Below are 22,443 nucleotides of genomic sequence, written 5' to 3'. Positions count from 1 at the left end.
AGCCTCCCTTCAAAACTTGTCTCTCAAATTTTAGTATTCATTCACACTCATAAAGAAACAGCAGATGAAATATCATCTCTGAAAATATTGAATAGAAAATATCTCCTTCCTTAGATGAAATCTTTTCAGCAAATTGATTTTTAACTCACTTTCAAAAGCCAAATTGTTTACTATGTGTTTGAAATTACATTGTCTTACTTAAGATGTTCAAGTGATTTTTGGAGGGCTTAGAAGTGATTTTAATACATTGAAAGACTACTTCAACTATGAAAAGCAACTAATATTGATAATAATATTTTCTTTCATGATTGTTACAAGACACACTATAGTCAAATGTCTTGCATACAACAAGTAACCTATTTTTAATAAAATGCAGATTAGCATGACAACTAAAATCACATGTAAAGACAATTGTCTGTGCTGTGAATTAGCTCCAGGCCAGGGTCACATTCCTGATTAATATGCTTCCCCAGTTTCTGTATTCAAAGACACTGAGATTTCAAATAACAGATTTAAACCAAATAGATTTTATATTTTGAGCACAGGCTGCTACCCTTTTAAAGCCAAGATGAAGAATACAACCTCAGGCTGAAGGAAAGGTCATTCTTTAAGGATTCTCACTTGCCCTTCCCTGTCTCTACCTGTAGCTATGATCTCCCTGATCTCTTGACCCAGTGATAAAAATAATCTGAGTCTTCACTTAACTAACACAACAAAAAAAGTCAAGAGTTTTATGAAACTTCTCACTCTCGAGATATGATTTGCAGCCATGCTACCAGGAAAGCAATGAGAGCCTCTGGCCAAGTGGAAGATCAGAGAAAAATTGTCCCCTTTCAGCAGTGACAAACATGACTATCAGGCTGTCAGCACTCTCCGTCTATACAAAGTGAAGCAACACAGTATATAAGAGGAGCAACTGTGAAATAGCAGGGCATATATTATTTTTTTTTTCTTTTCTCTAACGGAGACACAACAGCTATGTGAACACAGGCAAATATAATCTTGAAAATATTTTCTTGCTCTATATAATAGCAAGTAGGTAGGTACAAGGATGTTGCTGTTCTCATCACCCAGCAAGAAATGGTGTCTTTGAGTTTGGATCTTTGAGCCAGTTTATACAAAACTGTTCTATAAAAAAGAGCAACCCTTGCTACATAAGAGACAACAAAGCTGACAAAAAAAGTTGTCATGAACTCCCATATAGTGGCTTAGGAGTTCCATTGAAAAAAGGTTTACAGATATCTCTAGTTTGCTATGTTATCCTGTGAAATTTTTGGCAAAGACTACTGGTTTAGTAGGTATTTGGGTCCTGCTATAAAGTGAACGTGTTCAAAATTAGTTATCTAATAGATAATATATATATATATATTATATATATATCATATAACATATAATATCTTTCCAGTATGATGCTCTTGTGATAATTATGGCTTCAAATACTTCTGTAGATGTAAATATTAGGCAGTTGTCAGAAAAAAAAGTTATTATTGTAAAAAGCAATCTTTAGTTTGCAGGTTAGCATGACTCTGTCAAGTATAATAGGATTAAGGAATTTTTTTTTTTCTTTTTTTTAAATACTGTACTTTTGGTGTCCTTGTAAGTCAGTCTCCAACAGAAAAGAAAATTACATAGCTCCGAATATAATTTTATGACTAGCATTATAGAAGCATCCATCCTATATTGGGCTGCTCTGCCTTTCACACTTCACACATCAAATTTAGCTAGAAATTTACTCTATTTTTACCAGTACCAATTTCCCTAATAACAAAAGATTTATTTTTCCTCCTGTTTCCATATTCATTATCTTAATTTGGAAAAGCAACAAGCTGCAAGGAGACTGATTGCTTTAAGTAATACAGGGATGGAAATGGAATTTCCCATTAGAACTTCAATTGTTCATTTCTTCAAAACATAAGCTAGAGAAAGGTGAAATAAATACCTCTTGAATGATTAACCATAAGGCTGATACTGAGTTCTAAAACTTGAAGTATAAAAATTCATTATGTAAATAGGTTCTTCCAGGTTCAGCAAACAATCAACTACTACCAAGACCAGGCTGCTGCTCTGATGTGTGAAATGTGACCAGCCTACAGAATAACTGCTCTCCATGTGATGGTAACACCTACTCCAGCAAACTTTAACATTTTTATGCTTTATTGCAGAAGTACTTCCCACAGTAATAAATTACACACTGTGTCCATAGTGCAGTAGTTGTAATCACTGATCAGCAGAATATCTCCTCTGCATCCAGTGCTTTTAGTAGACAGATTAATCTGTGCTAGCAGTAGAGAATTTTGGCCTGGAGGACCTCAGGCCAGAGCACCAGGGATATTATTTTAAGGTCTACAAGATCTCTAACAATTTTTGCAAGTTTGGCTTCACTTTCATCCTGACCCAAAAGGTTGCAAATTTAAGTGTACTGTAATTTCTCCTCAGTGCTACACTAATTATTGACATGCTGGCAGTGAAACTCTGAAGTATTATGCTGTTTTTCAAAAGTGGAAACCATGGGAAATCCCAATACTTTTAACACTGGGAGATGCTCGGGTATAAAACTATGGATTACCCGGAAAAGTTCTGATATTCATGATTTGCAGTTTGCAAAACATTGAAACAGATACAGAAAGCAGAGAGTTATCCATGCTTATCAAGCTTATTGTAACTCTCAAGCTGCAGATCCCTCAGCATTTGATTTAGAGCAGTTGTAGTATTTGAACTGAAACTTGCACCTATCATTCACCATCCACACAACACATTGAACAGTCCACTTCCCAGAGCAGGTGTGGTACTCACAGACAAGGTCTGGAAGCCTCTAATTCAAGTGCACAACAAATGTTCTTCATTACCTCCTGGGAGTGGAAAACATAACGGTCCGAAACAGTGTTTGTCCTTTTGGCAATTTTAAACCACATCCATAATAAAGGCATTCAATTAAGGATACTACACTGAATTCAATCAAAAATAAAAGCTTCAGGATGCAGCTAATGTGGTGGCCCTGGCACCAATGACTTCAACCTGTGGTCTGTCCCACTCAGTCAAATGACTTGCAAGTGGAAATACAGCCTCAGCCTTTGAAGGGGCGTATGGGACTCTGAAAATAGACACGTTACATTGCCAATCAAAGAAGTAATATCCTCAGCGTCTCATGATGCCTGTAGTCTTCTCAGATAGCTGTCACTCATACTCCAGAGAATCATGCAGGTCTTGCATCCCTATCCAAACATCTAAGAATAACTATGTATTAATATTCCTTACAAGTTATTGATAAAGAATTTAGAAGTGCTTACACACTACTTGAGGAGAAACCAATATGCGAATTTTACACCTAATCCAATACAGAAACAAAGTTTTAATGTAGACTTCTTGGCATCTGAGCTTTCATTCTAATTAAGGTTAACTCATAACTAAAAGAGAATGGTTTTTTTTTAATAATAATGCATTACTGGACCAGTAAAATCAATGCAACAGGCAGATAATTACATTTATAGGGTAAGATAAAGACAAATCTGCAATTTTCAGAACTACTTCTTAAAAATCTTATTGACATCTGTACATTCATAATCCCCATATCAAATACTTTCCAAAATACTGCTTGATAATTGCATTAGGTCAAGTAGTATCAACCAAAATTATTAAGCAGGACCTGTACAGAAAATTCATTAGGAAACTTATGTAAGAATAAGTTTACAGGTACATTATGCATAGATTAGCTGTAAAAGAAAGACTTAAATTTAGCCCAAACACCTGAGCTACAAAAGGAAATGTATCTCATCTCTTTTCTCATGTCTTCCATTTGTTCCTGTGAATCTGACACCTTCACTGGGGGTTGCTTTTCTGCCAGGGACTTGTCAGCAAGGTGAGTTCCCACAGCATGATTGTCTGATACAATGCCTGCTCTGACTCTCACTCATTTGTTCCTTATGCTGACTTTGTATGGGTTATCTGATTCTGCATGTTATCTGAAGTGTATACTCATGAAACAATGTTACTATTTATCAGACCTTGAATTTTCAAGTTTTCAGCTGAGTCACTAGCCACTTCATTCTTACTTGTGCTGTGGTAATCTGTCTTTTCAATAATGCTTTTTTTGTGCCATTTTTCTAGTTTCTGCATGTTATGCATTTCTTTGTGACAGAACAACTGAAATCCTGGTAATAAATTAGAGAGGGATTAATTCTTTTGTTAACATTTATAACAAAAGGCCAACCCTCAGCAAGACAGTTGTCTCTAGAGTAAATTAGGTTATAATCCATCAAACAGATGTTAGAACCCCATAAAATAGGAGCATATGTGTACACTGACAAATTATGTGAAAATCATACAGATGATGGCATGAGAATATTTTATTCTTCCCTTAAGCAACATGTATAAAACATATTTTCTGAATTTCAGTTTGCCATATTTTACTGAATTTGTGATAATAAATAACTTTATCTGTAACTGGCATACCAGTAGCAATGTAAGAACAGCATGTTCACTTCTTGTGATAATGACAGCATTTGCCAAGACAAGGGAAAGGTAAGCCAAGGACCGTCTGAAGAAATTGGCTTTCAGCTTTGAGTTTTATGTTGCCTTTATCCTTTTGTGCAGTCCCAGAGAGAAATCCAAGTACCCATGAATTTTCTCTCTGATCCCCACACAAAGGGAATCCAATTTCCAGGCTGGAAAGGAGCTGTGGTGTGTCCTGGCTGGGACACATGGCTAAAAGATGATGTTTCTGGGGTGTACCATGGCACTCATACTACTTTGGGTAGTTCTAGTGTGATCCCCAGACTCCCAAAAGTACCTTGTTTAAATAGCAGACAGAAAGAGCCAGCTAGAAGGTATGGGGCCCACTGAATACACAAAGCAAACTTGTAAACAGCAAATAGAGTAATCCCATTGAGAAGGCCCAGAAAAGTCAAAAAACCCTGGAGCTCCTCATAAAGGGACTTTGGAAGTATTCAGTCCCTCTCTGGAAACTTTGTCAGACACTTTACATCACTCTTATCAAGGACATAAATAAAACTTCAGCTTACATAGTTTTGTAGCCATATCATGACCTAAAATAGGTGCCTAACTTAGGTACTAAGACTGCAGCAGCACTAACATTCAAGACAGCAATGAGGAAACGAGCACACTGTTCATCCTGCCATACACTGGCTCCAACTGGGCACTTCTGGTAGCTACACTTCCTGTTTTGGACACATAATTAATTTATTTCTTAACTGCATATGAATCAGGGTCTAGCACCTCTGGTTAGTCCAAATAGTAAACCTAATCACAAGGTAACTGTCATGCTGGCCATTGCAGTTATCTGCACCTGATGTAATGGTACAAAACCAGGAGTGTCTCTTGTTTTACCCATTAACCCTGCAAAACATGAACAGATTGTATTAAAGGGACTCTAAACACCACAGGTAATTTTAAGCAGTTTGCTTCAAATAATGCCTGGCCTACATTTTATTTTCAAAATTAATGATATCTCATGAAAATTATACCATTAAAAGATTATACAAATAGCAACTTCACAGAAGCATTTAAATACTTTTAAAATTTCTATACAGCTCATTTCACTGACTTGAACTATTTAGAGTAAATATTTTTCTGAAAAATCAGGCAATGACATAGAAAAATGTAATGGTGGTTAATAGAAAATAGAGACTCAGGCACTCAGGTGGGGTTCTAGATAATTGGCACTCAGCTGTAATTCAAAATTATATTGTAACTAAAATGTGAACATTTCCCAGAAACCTAAAAATAATTTTTAACTTTCTGTTTTACTGGAATAATATCACCTATGGGTGTTTTCTTCTAGCAAATAAGGTTTTGGTTAATAAGATACATTAAATCCATTTTGTATTATACTGTTAACAAGGTATTTTTAACTTGTTTATATTTTGGGCACCTTTTGAGGTCTTTAGTTTGTTCCGTCAGAGTTGTTTTGAATTAAAACACATGTACTCCATGAAATGCATGATAAAAAGCACCTGACAAAATCAAGAGGTTAAGTGGCCATGATCTGTGCACTGTATGTACTTCAGCTGGAAAAAGATGCAGTTTGACAGAGTATCTAATTTGCTGTGACATTCAAGTTTTAAGGGATATTCAAGGAGATGGAAATCCCGGCTCTAAACATATCCCAATGTCTGCTGGTCTTCTGTCTGTTAACTTACTAATGAACCATGATTGAGTAAAGTAATGAAAAGTTTACAGAGAGCCCCAGGAAACCAATTTCCAATTTTGCAACCAGCAGGCTTTAACTTCACTGCAGTCTGCTAATTTTGTCTAGAAGGGAACTTGGATACTAAATGCCATTTCTGCTTTGTGAATCAGACAGACTTTTCCAGTCCCTGAATATTTACTTGCTAATGAATGTCTCTTCTGCAGATCGATTTTATTTCCATCTGTAGTTGTTAAAAATAGGATGAATAACTAAAAAAATTATTACTGAGAGAAATGAAATTATAATCACTGAAAATCAGAGACACTGTTAGAATCATGGTGAGAAGGAAATTTTAATCTTCAGTCTGATCTGGGATGAACCATGGAAATAGGTGTAAGAAAAATACAGACAGTTAATTTTGAGGTGGAAAAAATAATCAGTGTGAAAATCTTTTATACATAATGTCTCTGTGAACTGAAGAACCAGTGCATCTACCTACCCTGCATACAAAACAGCTCCATATGCAGTGCACAGAATCACATTTGCAACAAAATTGTTTCTCTTGAGCCAGTATCCTCAATGTTTGTCACACAAGGCAGTTGGAAAGAACAGGAAAATAGGAGAGAAATCAAATGTCAAGAGAAAAGATACATTTCTAAGTACAATATTGTTACATATTTCTCTGCCATATATAAGGGTTTCTATAACCAGCCCCTATAAATTGCAAAGGCCTCATGTTTCTTTTTTTCTCAGTAAAATATAACTTTAAAACACAGTTTTCAAAGATGATAACACTAATACAATATTTCAACAGTTATGTCTTTAAAGAATAATGCAGAAACACTTCTGTATTATATCTATAAAAACAACTGCAAAAGTAGTCTCTGTATTTCAGCACCTTTTAACTGAATTAATGTACTTCACATAAATTACAATCTAAAATGCTACCCATCATGCAGAAGGGCTTTTTTCCTTCCCATTTTCTACTGATCCTGAGGTTGTAATTTACAAAGCTTGCAAGTTTTTCAGGGGATGTAATCTTGCAATCCTCAAAACAGCTTTGTCTGTGTTTTGTGTTTGTGTGAGTGCAGGTCGAGATGATTTAAAATCATAGAGCACTGTATATTATTTTCTTAGTGAATTACACTATTGTATTGACAGAGGAATGACTTGAGATATAATGATTTAAAAATACGTAAAAGTGAAATTGTGTATTCTGTGGACAATGGAGTGAGGAGAAAGCTATAATTGAAAAGTCATAAAGAGTGTGCTGGTAACTGTGCAGCTCCTATGGCTGAATATGACTCACACAGCTCTCATGAATTCTGGGTGCTGCTTTCGATTCTGTGGTCTAAAGGGCACTTAAATACGGGGTGTGTTTTAACATTTCAGAGCCTCTCCAGGGTAAATATTTGAGATCTTCACAAACTGAAATTCATCATCCATCATTGAAAGAATCATGCTGCATAATTATCAACCAGAAAAGAGCCCTTTTTAGTCTGGTTATATAAAAAGCAAAAAAGCATTACCAGGACATCAGTCTGTATTTCTGCCTCCAGTGCTATTATCTCAGTCAGCCTTTTACTTATCTTAGTTCAGTGAAGAATTCTGTGTTACTTTAGGTCCTGATGGTATTTTTGGTAGTCTATTTATTATCTCCATGTACTTAATATACATTCCAGTTTCACAATAAATCCTGATGGATCCATAATCTACACACAGTAGATCCAGGCTTAAAATATAAACAAGATATTCACTAATGAACATAATTCTATGAGAATCTCAAGAATCTAAGATAAACACTCTTAGAAATTATAGACATCTTTTTAAAAATTTTTAAAATCTTAGGGAAACATATTCAGGAAAAATACATATTTAAAAAATACATAGATGGAAGAAACAATACTGAAAGAAGGGAAACCTGAATCTCTCAGATTATGTCTGTTATCTTTCAGATGAGGAAAGGTAAACCATTTGTTTTAAGAGCCTGTAGAAGACAAGTCCTTAGATGTATAAACTTCTTCAGTAAACAGACTAGTGCAATAATTTTCTTTGGTGAAATAAAATTGATTAATTATTATGGAACTATTATTAATAGTTCCATACTTTAAATCTCCCTATGTCTATCTAGAAATACACAATTATTTAAAAAAAAAAGTGAGTCTACTTTGTATAAAATTCCAAAACCACTAATTGAAAATGCATTATGAAAAAGAATGCATGGCTGAGGTACTTTATCCAGTCCAGTAACAAATTCAATGACATTTGCAGCAATAGCTCTCTATTATCCACATTGTATTACTTGGTAAATTTAGCAGAAAGAAGAGGATGAGAAAATATGAACACAAGAAATACGAAAATAATGAAACTTTAATGTAGCACAAAAAGTATGACAGATGTAATACCACAATGAGTCATTAAATACTTCCCAGTCCATCTCTTTTTATCTCTCTCATCCTGCCACTATCAATTATTCCTAAAGTTTCTCTATGTTCCTGCAAGACTTAAGGAAGCAAATTTAACTTATGATTTTTTCTTGTTATCTCTCCATCTAAACTGGCTACTGACACTTCAAGGTGCTGAACCATGTGATGCAAAATCTCTTTGAGTGGAGGAAAACATTAACATTTTATTACATATGCCATGAGAAATTTTAGTATTTGTTTCTAGTGTTCACATCTTTAAAAAAAACATGTCTAAACAAAAGAATGGTTACAGTTCTTATCTAAATTCTTTATCACATATTTGCTTTTTGTTTTTATGCCCACAACATATTTAAGTAGAACTTATAGTCTTTTTAGCGTGGATCAATGAGGATGAAAGAGTGCCTTGAGCAGAACTTATTTGTCCTTGTCAGCAGTGGATAACCAACTAATACACTTAAAATAAAATTATACTGGAATAGCCTGATTTTATTAGGCTTATTTAAATTAATAAATACTATGAAGTCTTTAAGACCTAATTTAAAGTAGTAATAGTCTACAGAGGTGTACTGAGTTCACCAGTATTTTATACAATAAACAGAAGCAGTCTAGCATATAGAATGAAATCACTCTTTTTTCCATAAAAATAAGTTGCTCACTCTGAAAACAAAGTAATGCCAAAACCAAATTAAGTATTTCTTAATTCTACTTATTCTTTTCAGCTCAAATTTTTTTCCAGTAAGTGTAACCCATGAAAAAAAAAATAAATAGTAAAATATTAAGAAACCCATTTTCATTTTAGAGATCCAGGTTATTCCAGACCAATTTATTTAAATATTTAGAGGAATTCATTATATATGAGGGTTACATAAGTGCAAGGTTAGTGTTAGTCCTATTTCTACTGTGCAATAGAACTGTTACTTTCTCAGCCTGGCAGGGTCAGTTATGGACATTTGTGCCTAGTTTCTATTTCCATTTAAAATATACTCTTAACTAGCCATTCAAATGAGATTCAAGAGCACATTACAAAATAATAGGGAACATCTTATTAGATAATCTGAAAATAAAATTTCATCATAAACAAATTAATATTTTACCATCTGCCTCGCATTTTTAATGCACATAGTCTTTTTAAAATTACTTTATTATTGGAATAAATTGAACTGGTTCTATGTGAAATAAATATTAAAATTTTGGGAAATATATAGGGCAGATATAACTGCAATTAATTTAAATTCAAAATCTGTAAAATACAAAAGCCCTTTGTACCTTATTGAAAGCACAAAGTAATAGACACTCTAAAAAATTTGCTATGCATAAGCTGCATGATTATAAAGAACCAGAAAGATTCATGTAATCTACCCCATTGGCAAATTAGAGATATATAGGAAATCAGTGTCTGATGCCTATTTCAGCTAGAATGATATCCTAGACATTTTCAGTTCATAGGCTGGGATTTCACTATGCAAATCACATTTCTGGTCATGAAAGAGGGAGCAGCTATTTTCAATAGCAATCACACAAGACATTTTCGATTGAGGTATCAAAAATGGACACTTCTTAGGTTTCTGCAGTGGACAACAGGATCAGTTTCAGGAATTCCACTGAATAGACTAGACTCCACTGAATATAATATTTTTATACACAAGTAGGAGGTACATTTTAAGCATCCTAACCCTGAATAGAATCCAACTCATTCTATACCATTTTGCTGAGCCCCTTCTCATACTCTGTTAAGTTCCTTGGTCTGACGCCCTATTTGAGGTTACACTTGTTAGCAGACAGGCCTCTTTAGTGGAACCGATGGGTCTCAAGTGTTGAAGCTTTTCCCTCTCTGTCACAACAACCTCTTTCATTTTTTCTGACTACTTAATTTCAAATATGGTTTCGACAGGAGGTCATAAATGTTATTCCAAAGTTTAACTGATTTGCCAGCTTTCTGACAACTCAGATTTCCTCATAAAGAATACTTTAAAACTTCTTGTTTCGAGTAATCTGAGAAATTCCTTACTCATCTGTACCAACTGGAGGTCGCATAAAACCATCTAAATTAAGCATAATTTCCTCAATCTTCGTAGAATTGCAACATGACATAAAAACATGTAGTGTTCTAAGTTAATAAATCTTTCCACATTACTCCCCTTGCTGCTGCCTGCTAGCCTGCCTTCATGATTCTTTCTTTCTCTTAAGAAGATCATAAGTATTGACAGTCTCATGTTGTGTAGGGCTCTGGCCTCGGCTAGTTGCCAGGTACCCACCAAGCCACTCTTATCACTCCCTCTCTATTAACAATGCAAGGGGAGAAAAAAAATACAGAAAGCTCATGGGTCAAGATAAGGACAGGGAAATGATATTACAGGCAAAACAAACTCAACTCGGCCAAATTAATTTTTTGTCAATAACGGAGCAAGAAAATGAGAAGTAAGACTGAGTTTAAAAATTCTAAAACCCCCCCAATTTTTCCTCACCTTTCCCTTCTTGCCCTGTTCAGCTTTGCACTCAATTTCTCTGCCTCCTGATGCTGGGTGGCCTAGCAGCATGGTGAGCAGGTGTTTCAGTCAGTTCATTCCACATCGTGTCTGCTGCTCATTCCTCCTCCTGCTCTTTCCTCTTAAGCGCTTTTTGTGCTCCAGCATGGGGTGTTTCCTGAGGAAGAGTCTTTCTCAAACTTCTCCAGTGTGAGACCTTTCCACAGGATGCAGTTCTCCAGGAATGCTTCAGCATGGGCTCTCTGTCACAGACATTCCTTCAGGAGCATGCTGCTGCAGCATGGCTCCTGCCTCCACAGGGCCAGAGGTCCAACTAGGGGCTGAAACAGAATCTGCTCCATGTGCTGGAGCACCTTCTCCCCTCATCCTCCAAAATGGTGTTTCCAGACTTGTTTCTCTTACACATTCTCACTTCTTTCTAACAACTGCTGCTGTGAACCTATTCTTTTTTCCACTTTCTTAAATGTGTTGAGACAGAGTTGCTCTGAACAGCACTGATTGGCTCAGCTTTGGCCAGCAGCTGGTCCATCTTGGACTCGACTGGCTCTGTCCAACACAGGCAGCTTCTGTAATCTTCTAAAAAGTCACACTTGCAGCCCTCTCCCCTCCACAATCAAAAACTCGCCACGTAAGCCAATATACACAAATGAAGATCACATATCTGTGGGTCCTCCTGAAGGAAGTGATTTTTATTTTGCTCAGCCAAGCGGAGAGCAATATACATCTCAACAGTCCAGGATGTTCCATTCTGAAAGGTTTGAGCTATCCCTATCCCTGGGATAGCTCAACCCATGGGCTAGAAACCTATGAGAGAGAGACAACGCTATAGGGACTTTTTTCTTACAGCAATACCCTGGAAAACCAGAATGGTTTTCAAATTCAAGAAAGTCTGAGTTGTATTTTAGAATATAAACTAGTATAGTTCGTTCTTAAGTGAAAAATACTCTAAGGAATTGTATCAGGTAAAATATGAATAGCTTTTTATTTTGTACCATGCTGCTGTTGGATACTTTAGGCCTGCCCCATGAACCTCTGTTTGGTGACTCTGTTTCAGCTGCCTAACTCACAGAGTGTCTGCAATGCATCAAAATCTGTCCAATCTTCTCTGATCCATGGGATACTTTTTCCACCCTCCATGACTCCTGAAGCCTTTCTGTCCCCTCCTTCTCTTTCCAGTAACCTGTCAGTGTCTGTACAAGCTGCAAGCACCCATCTCATTGCTGTGCCTCCCTGATTACATCTCTTTCTCACGTCAGGCCTTTCCTGTGACCTTCTCTCCTTGAGCAGCTGCTGTAAGAAAGGACAACCATCCCCTCTAGAAGGCCTCTGACCTATCTAGTCCCATTTCTTACAGAAATATTACATGAAACAAGGTATATGTGTTTTTGTCAGAGACTTCTAGGATGTTTTTCTTCCTTTCTAATCTTCCTTACTATTTTCAGTCTTTCTGTCAGTGTGGATACCTGGAAGCTTCTAACCTATGTAGTAGGTTTTGAGTCCGTTTTCTCTATTCACCTTAGAAGCTAACATGGAGTGATGTTTTATGCCCCTCAACAATGAATATTCATCACTAGATGGGTGGCATTTTGGTTTTTTTTAATAAACTAAGAAATGTGGAATGAGATTTTTAGTACTAATTCCAGACAGATAACTAAAGAACAGAGATGACACAAATGCTACCTTTCTCAAAGTTATAAAGGATACCTAGATAAAACCAGCAAAATTACATGCTACATTGAAGCAAAAATTGGTGAACAATTTCTTGAGTGCTATCTACCTGACAGACTACACAGTTAAGGGATTTATTCCAGAAATATGAATTTGCAGATAGAAAACTATTTCTAGCCCCTAATGCAAAAAGAGGCATTTAAAACTAAACTATTGATATGGTTCATTTTTAAAAAATTGTCAGAATATTTAAAATGCTATTATAAATGTGGATAAGTATGAAATCCATTTATGGATATTCTAAACTGGTGTCATATATTTTTCTCTTTGAAGATGTTAAGAGCTAATGATTAGGTTTAAAATTCAGATTCTAAAAAAGGTGTAAACTTGTCATCTGTGAGATCCTGAGACAGCATTTGGGATTTGGTTACAGCCTCAGAGAAGGACTGTGTTGCTTGGCAGGAAGAGGAGCATTGTCCAAGGGGACAGCACAAGCTGCAGAATCCCTTGGGTCAGGTGCCAGGAGCCGTGGGGGCTCCCTTGGAGGAGCAGCAGAGCAGGACCTCTTAGCCAGAGCCCATCAGCCAGGGGCCATCTCACTGCTGTTTTCATACCCATGAAAATCAAATGTTTTGCAAGTGCAATAATTCACCAAAAGTTAAAAAAAAAAAAAACAAAAAAAAAAAAAAAAAAAACAAAAAAAAAAAACACCAAACCAAAAAAACTAACCCTGAAGGTTTCTAAAGGGAAGCACTCTTAACCAGACCGCAGTTGTTTGCAAGCCAGACCAATCAATGTTAGATATGCATGGTACCTGGTAATGCATAAAGTCTAAGATGCAAATTCTTGTCTGTAAAATTCCATATGACAGCGTGACTTTTCCTCACATTAGTAAGGAACTGAGAAAAGTTGTGCTGTTACAGAAAGATTTATTTATTGCAGCCATTTGCCTTGCTTGACCCCTGGAAATATCACCTGAGTTGGAAACCTTGTTAAACAAAGCATTTACACTGAACTTTCTCAGGGAAGCCAGAAGAGAGCAGTAGGTTTATCCCAACATAACTGTAAAATTTTCCAGTTAATAAGAAACATTCAAATTGAAACTTTCAATCAACTCCTAAACACTAAAACTGACAAAAGATGGATATCAATACAGAAGGGTCATAAGACTCAACAGAGAAAAAAATATAAGTCCTTCTCTGCTTCAGAAGGGAGCTAAGCACGTGCCTAAATATACATAAAATGTTTGGTGCAAACAATTCCATATTTTTTCCTCCATATGTTCATATTCTGGGCACACTCTAAGATGATGACTGTTACTAAAAACTAATAGGATCTTTTTCCTGGCTCCCATTAATTCAATGGGTTTGAATTAGCCAGCTGAGAAATTGTGTAGATATCTGTGTACTATCAGAGAAGCCCAAAGACAAATTATCTTGTCTGGTCTTTTTCTCTTTTGCTCAAATTTTTACATCAAGTATTTAACCTAAAAGGTCCATTCTTATGAATAGCACTATTGTATAGCAGACTGACTAATGCATAGTGCAGTTTTTATATTCATATTCTATATTCATATTTTTCAATATTCACATTTTTCCCATGGCAACTGTTGTATGGGTACAGTATCCCATGTTACTAAATTGATATCAAACACTTTAATATAAAAAGATATTATTTATGTGCATCCCAAACCCTGCTTCAGTGTTACTGTTTATCTTATATTAGTGAACATAATTTTTCAGTTAAAGAAAAAGTGCTAAAAATGTCCGTTTAAGTATGATCAAAGCCATGAAAACCCATGGGTGATCAAACAATGAATTTTTGGGGTGTGAAGGCATGAGTTGTTGTCCAGATGTTTTCTAGCCTCACAAATCTAGGTCTTGCTGGCTTAAGTTTTAAAATATATTTTTATTATTTTCTAGTATAAGATTTAAGAAAATATTTTTACCTTTTTTTTAAGATCTAGAACTTGAGCTGTGCACAAAACAACAGGAGAGGGACTGCTATGTTAGCATAAGACTGAGACACAAAAGCCAAGATCCTAAAAATGCTTCAGCACTATGGGGAAAATATATTTTCCCTAATTTGTAGATGTTTTGTGAGACAGTCTCTATATTGTAAATTCCTATGCTTTCAATAAAGAGGAGGATATCCTTTCTGATCATCAGAGCAAGATCTGATTGCTGGTCTCCATTTAAAATTAAGTAACATATTTAACAGCCCTGCAATCCATTACTAATCCTTGTACAGTTATTTCAGTCCTAGTCTGAGTGATAGTAAAGAATAGGAAGGAAGGAAATACAGAATATTTTTCATGTTTTGAATGTACTCAACATGATGACTAATGCCACCTAAATAAATAAGCAAAAGCATACTGAGATTTCACAGAGAATCACTACAATGAGACCTGCTTTGAAGCAGAGGAGATCTTGCCTAATGTAATAATGGGACTTATTTGAGCTGACCAAGAGGAATGAAGTGCAATCCCAGCTGAGATGTCTTTGGCTGTATGTTTTATTCCTACAAGTTCCATAAGCAGGAAAGAATTGGAATTTGGCAATCTGAAAATAGTATAAGAAGGCTTGTTTTTTTAAGAAAACTACTGAGAGGAAACTACTGGGAAAATAACCACACAAGGATTCAAACTGGTTTTGTCCTTAGTGTGTGTATTTTGCATGTAGAGCAAATTATTTGACAACCATAAAAAATAAGCTAAGAATTCAGAAACCCCTGTGGTAAATATAAACTGACAGCATCCCTCAGATGATAGGTTTGAAATAACCTTCAGTCCCTTATAAAAATGCACAAGGTTTTTCATGCTATTCTGAAGCAAAATGTTTACATATCTTAGTTCATCCATCATCAGAGTAAGAGGATAGAGAAAATTCACAGCTGTAATTCAGAAGTACATATCTTGGTCTCTGAACCAGTTTGGTATTTGTAGCATGGGTTTTCACTACACTAAACTAACAGGTGGCTGTCAAGCACCTTTGCAAATAACAGGGAGAAGCTGATGTTTAAGAAGCTGAGGTATGCACCAATTATTCCATTGCTAACAATTCCATTTACTTTTGCATCCTCATTACTGTTAACAATTTTTATTACAATCTGTGGGCTTAAAATTCTGCACTTCATTTCTGCACTGACTTCTGCTGAAAAGGGTAGAGATTCTTTGGAACTTCTACTATATACTGTAGTGGGGGGAAATTGATGAGACAGCTGAAAATCTTGACCAGTCAGCTGAAGATACTTTAAAACTTCAGAAGTCATAAAATTCTTTTCGTCTTCTGCTGTATGTATGTATGTCTGTCATTCACAAGAGCTGGAGGATCTGCTCTGACTGAAACACTCTAAGTTTAACAAATCCCCAACAAATCTAACAAATGAGTCCAAGAGGATCTGGTCTGGATCCCACCCCAGAGCCCTCAGGATTCACTGCCCTAGTGCACTTGATCAAATCCACCCTTATGGCATGGTGATATGCTTGGTGTAGGATGTGGTCTCTAGTGCTAAAACAATGCAATCTGTGACTGGGGCAAGTGCAACTGTGCAAATGGCTCAAGACCAGAGAATGTGCCAAGTCCCCTTGGCCAAGACAAGTCCACAGAGTCAAGGAAAAAAAAAGAGTAAAGGGGTAATGTTTCTTGTATTCATTTACTAATAAGAACATGTGAGCTTGAACTAGTCTATCCAACAAACAGAAATAAGAACAGCTGTGAAATTTGATCTTCTGCACTTTATATACCTGTCTTAGGACAAATGTTTGTTCCTTCTTTCTTTTGTCTACAGGAAGACATGGACATGTAGTCAGAGTGCAACGCCTGTCTTGCAACAATCTCATGTAGTCTCTCTACTTTTAGTTAGCCTAGAAACCTGGATCAGAATTTACAGAACAGTAATGCCAAGCAGCTGGAATCCTGATCATAGCCCACCTCAGAAGCTGCATGTGGAAATATTTGTCAGGGAAGCTCACATGTACCAATACTGATCAATGCTGATTCTTACCTGGGTAAGAATTAATGGGATAATAGCATTGTTTTAGAATTATTTGGGCCAGAAAAAAAGTTTTTGAAAAGCAAGATTTTTGACAGGAATGAAACCCCCCATTCTAGTCACTTCTGATAAGGGATCCCACTTCTAACGCAATCAGCAAGCAGTGAGAGGAAAAAACCTGAACTCAGAATTCATTAGTATGCATTTTTTTTCTGAATACATGAATCAAGTATATATTCAATATTCTCTGGCATATAACCCTGATTTATAAAAAATATTTATTTTAGCTTATATTTTAAAACTAGTTTAATCTCTCTTAGTAGATAAATAAATACATTAACAGGTATATCATGTTAAATTTGAAAAAAAACATGTCCACAAAAACTGCTGTGAAAAACATTAAAATAGATGCTTTTTCTCCACTATATTTTGTAGTATTGTCTGCTGTAACACTTTTTTCACTGGCAAGTTTTAGGTGTGTTATCCTCTTCAGCACTTCAGAAATGACTTTGTAGAATATAAATATGACAAATCTTCCATTCTGTCACATTTGAATAAATTCCAAACACCTTTGAAGTTTTCATGACCTCCTTTTGCAAACTCTTTGAGAACAATAGATGAAAAGTAGTCATGATGCTAGACAGATATTATCATCTCTTTTTTTATGCACTTAGGGAAAACTGCCATTTATTTTTCACCTATTTGTCACATCAAAAAATATTTAAATTCCAGATTTGCTAAATGTTAAAAAATGGTTTCTGTTGTGTTACACCAAGCTGGATCAGACTCCAAAGGCCCCAGGATAAATCTTACAGCTTTCCATCTGCATCTTTGAAAGTCACTTTTTGTCTTGGGGCAACATTGTGGACAGCTTCCAGAATCATGTGATGAAAAAGACATTTTCAACATCTAATTTTGTTTTGTATTGTTTGTCTATAGTTTCTTTGTATACATATATTTATATAATGATAATTTTTTTGTAAACTAATTCATGCTTCAACAGCAATTTTTTTTTCAGTTACCTGCCTGTAATACTCTCCCAATAATATTCACTGTCATGAAATAGTACAGTCTGTCCAAAGACCAAGGACTTGATAGTGAAAGTAGGGCCCATAGAGTACCACAAGCATGTTTTGCCTACACATCAAACAACAAATTGAAGATAGACACCAATATGCAATGCCAGGTGTGGGTGTATTGTCTTTGAGTCAGTATGGCACTAATTTCTAACTAAAGCTATACTTCTCTTGGTTGAAACATGTTAATATCCTATAATTTTGGCAAATGAGCAAAACAAATTTGTGATTATTGTGTTCAATAATCCTTGTAGATGTACCATAAACATTATTTTTTTTTAATGACCATGAAAGAACAAGCAACTTACTTCCCTAAATGCGAGACAGAATATATGAAACAGGGAAAATTATTGTCATCCCTTATCCTTTAACTATTATTTTGGAGCACCAGCTAACACCTTATTTGTTAGTTGGCTAACCAGAACATAGTTTGCTACAAAAACTTTTAGTAGGCCACTCTTAGTTCTTTTACCCCAAAATAAAGAAATAACCTATAAACTCCTAGTCCTCTGCACAGGATATGTAGGCACACTGAACTGGGAGTAAGCTGCATCATTTTGCCTATTTAAAAAAAGAAAGGTCACTTACTGTCACTAACTGTGTCTTCTGCTGTATTTGCAACTATACTTTTGCTGGGTTCAATCTGTGTTATTGACTCTCATGGAAGTGCCTTTGCTAAATAAGAAAATATACTGCCTTTATTTTGCCTATAGTATACTGCATTTTCAAAAGGAGGGCTATGAGATCACTTATAATTTTCTTATAAAAATAATGTAACATTTAATGAACCCTAAATGTAAGATCCTCTGGTCTTTTTGCCCAAGAAATATTCAGATGTCATGACACTATCCTAAAATTTGTCGGGGAACAAAAGCAAATAGCAAGTTCTTCTGGGCATTACTGAGTGGAGGAAATTAAATCAGTTTGTAGGAAATTAGGCTACTGTTCAGAAGATAAAATCAGATATACCAATTCAACTGGTCTAAAAATGATAAAATAAATTGAAACAACTACTGACAAATTTGTTTAAGCACTATCAACGGCATATTATATCTTGCAACCCCGGTACAGTATCTGCTTTACTATCCCTATTTCTTCCTAGAATTTCAACTTAGAGGTGATCTAAATTTTATTGGCCTGGACACCAAATGACAAAAAATAATTTTTTGTTAACAGTATCATCTTTTTTGCCAAAAGAATTTTGAAATTTCCTTTGAGACATGCTTTAAGATTTCAGGTGCTTCCACAGCATAACTACCAACACCAAGGACATAGGTAAACAAGGAGCATAAGTAAATTGAAAGGCAGACTATGTGCAAATCCAAAGAGGAGCAAGCTAGTGGTGAATAAATCTAAAATAGAAAATACATACATAACTGAGGAAATTCTTCTCCTTTGTTCACAGGTAATAGGTGAATGTATAGTTCAATCTGCTTAGACAACAAAATATAAGACCCTGTGGAAATGAGCTTTAAAATTACAGCAGGCAGTAAATACCAGGAGAGGAGCAGGGAACTATATGAGCTAACAAATAATGCAGGTTTGTGAGCAAATAACAACGTGAAATTCTCTCTTTGCATCTGAATATTTTAGTGGACCAGATAGGGAAGTTCTGAGGCAGTCTTCCTCTTGGAACAGACAAACAAATTTAATATTAGTTATCAGACTGATAAACTTAGGAAAGGAAACACATAAGTACTTGTGTGTGAGTGCTTTGAGATCTCCTTGGTGAACAAAGGATCCATCTAGTATTCTGTGTCCTGTGTATGTTTCCGGCTTCTAAAATGACACCAAATTACATGAGATATTTTTTTAGTAGGCAATTTCAGTCTAAATCTAACCTACACTATTCAGCATAAATTAGGGTGGGAGAATGCAATAGCTATAGTGCACAATGTGTGAGTAAGAAACTGAGGCAGGGAAGAGAGCTACTACCTGACAAGTACAAGAATTTAGAAATGTCAGCCTGGCTCTATCAAGCACAGTGGGACTCTAGAAAGTCGTATCAGAAGTAAAACCAGAGTGCAGGAAGCCACAATTTCTGTGCTAGGCACCCAAAGCTACACTCACCCAGCTGGGATTCACCCCTTATGTCTCTAATGGAATAATCCCTTATGGATTGCACCCACACAACTAGACTTACTTACCCTCCAGAACATGGGAGCTTTTCCAAACTGTCTGCTGAGAATGCTCCCTTGCCCATGCCAAAGCTCAGACGTGGTTTGGAGTTTTGTCTGCAAGAGTGCAAAGCTGGACACACATGCTCTCTTGTACTCCCTAACTCCTCACAGCTTAATATTACAGATGCAGCCACTGGGACCAGTTAAGCTGCACATTGTGCTGCATTGATAGACCTCCCCTATGAAGTTCCTATAAGTTAAAAAAAACTTCATAACTCTTACCATTTTTACAAGATTTCTGAAAATATTAATTGTATTTAGAAACCATACTTTTCAGAGCATAAAACACTTTTCCTACTCTGCAGCTGAGGGGTTTTGATAATGAAATAAGCCCAAAATTTTGATTTCTTTGATTATTATCTTAGAGTTTGTTTACAATATCTTTACATCTTAGCATGTAAAGAAAATAAATATTAAGTAGAGAAAAGCAGTTGTAGTTCTCATTGTTAGAATCTATTTGACAGAAACAGTCACTGCTTTGTTACTGGATTGTGGATATCCCAAAATGAAATCTATAGAGTTATAGCAAGACAGGAGAGACTGGAAGACTGCAAGAGTCTTCATGGATTGTCTGCTCTGTTATGAGATAGTCTGAAGGCTGATAGAAGATCTCAGATACTCTGTATCTGAACTGTATTTAAACGTGTTGTGGACATATTTCGGACTTTGCCATCTACCATACAGTGGGTACAGAGGCCTCAAAGTTAAGAAAAACATTTCTCCTGTGTAGTGCACAGTTTAGAGTTTGTTAGATAACCAATGTAAACCCAACTTGTGTAGAAGTAGTCTCTGTTTGTTTTGAACCACTGTAGGCATCCCAGTGGCTGCAACCCCTGTTGTTTAAGGCCTGATAGCAAAGTAGAGTCAGTCTTCTCTTTTCCTGTGCTTTGTTTCAGTGACTGAAGAAGTTACTTTTTAACATTGCTTTTTCTAGGACTCATTAAATTCAGGCACTTCTGTTTGCTTGCCACAGCCACTCACCTGATTAAGATGTCTCTGTAAGGAATATGTTATATAATCTTGCTTTGGAAAAGCCAGAGATCAACAAAAGAGCCCTGACAATATTTTTTTAAAATATTACTTAGATGCAAATATTTGTGTTTAAACTAGATCCTTTAGTATTTGAGTAATGAGATAAGATTTTTTCAACTGATACAATCAGAAACCAAATAATGATGCATTTGCTTCTGAAGATTATCAAATAAGTTGAATTTTGATTTACAAAGCAGAATAGAAACAGTTTATACTATGAATAACCTTTATTGTTTTAGTAAGTTTCTCTATCTCTATATTTCCTAATAGCTAATCCTGTTCTAGAAAGACAGATTTTTAATTATTTATATTTTCCTCCCTGAGATTATTGCAGAATTTTATTTTATGTCTACCAATAACCATGTTGAATGTATACATAAAAATGTATATAATACATTTTTATACTAATTTAATATAGCAAATTTTGACTAAGAATGAGGCTGGAAGATTGTTGCTTCATGAGTTTATCATTTTAATAAAAATGTGCTTATCTTTAAATTTCATTAAAATTAGGCAAGTATTACAAATATAGATCTTACATTATTTATGTTTTCTGTCTTCTAACTTAACAAAAGTATTTTTACTTCTGCTGATAAAGTGAAGAATGAATTTTCATCACTTCACAATGCATAGGCACCAGAAAATGTGCAGCACTAAATTACACTGACATACAGACTCCTCCGAGACATTATATGGTGTATCATCAAATGTCACACAGTAACTCCTTTTTGCTTCAGGGGATCATTGTTCATCCTGATAATTAAGAGGACCAGTAAAGCCCATGTTTCTGAACTGGAATGGGAAAAGTTAAACTTATTCATGATAAGCAACTCTTTTTGTGGAAACTGGGTTTCATTATAATCATACAGCCCTTAGTCCATTTGTAAAAGAAATATGAAACTAATGATTAGATGCTTAAATATACCTGTGTTTTCTAGACCCAAATTTTGGGGTAGAAAACAAAACAACTTTCTTATGAATTGGTCTATTTTTTGTAATATCCTTTAGCAAACTCAGCACTGCAGATCTGCTGCAATGGGCTTTTCAGCCCACATATAAACAGGCTAATGCCCTGCTCCATGAAGTTCATGCTGGCCTTCGTTTCCCATAAGGATGGGAAGCCTTGCCCAATGCACAGATTCTATAGGGATTTAGCTTTTGACAGTGTATGTTGACTGTGAGGACAAATACAGATAAAAAATTGTAGGATCATAATAGGTTCTGGTAACCTGGAGCCATTAATGAAAATGCCACTTAACACAGCACCACAAGGGGAAGAGCTGAAGATGACACGCTGTGCTAGCAAGCTGCCTTGTGTACTACCAGAGCCCCAGCAAGCATCTTGCCATCACCTCTGAACTACTGAGGTCACCAGAGAGAACCAACACACCCAATGAGATGCTGCTGACTGGCACCCACCTGAAAAAAGGATTGGGG

At 35.7% G+C, this 22,443-nt stretch overlaps 1 long non-coding RNA gene across 1 annotated transcript in view; it reads left to right on the top strand.

The window, feature by feature from the left end:
* Positions 1–22,443, top strand: part of LOC146767816 (uncharacterized) — an 82,586-nt gene that overhangs the window by 14,477 nt on the left and 45,666 nt on the right. Inside the window, exon 1 of the long non-coding RNA XR_014953616.1 lies at positions 1–22,443. This exon is cut by the window's left edge and continues 14,477 nt beyond it. This is a non-coding gene — a long non-coding RNA (uncharacterized LOC146767816).

This window comes from Lonchura striata, chromosome 3, assembly GCF_050655825.1.
Source record: "Lonchura striata isolate lonStrDom1 chromosome 3, ASM5065582v1, whole genome shotgun sequence".
NCBI lineage: Eukaryota > Metazoa > Chordata > Aves > Passeriformes > Estrildidae > Lonchura > Lonchura striata.
Note: the sequence above shows the minus strand (reverse complement) of the source record. Positions and strands in the feature narration are given on the sequence as shown.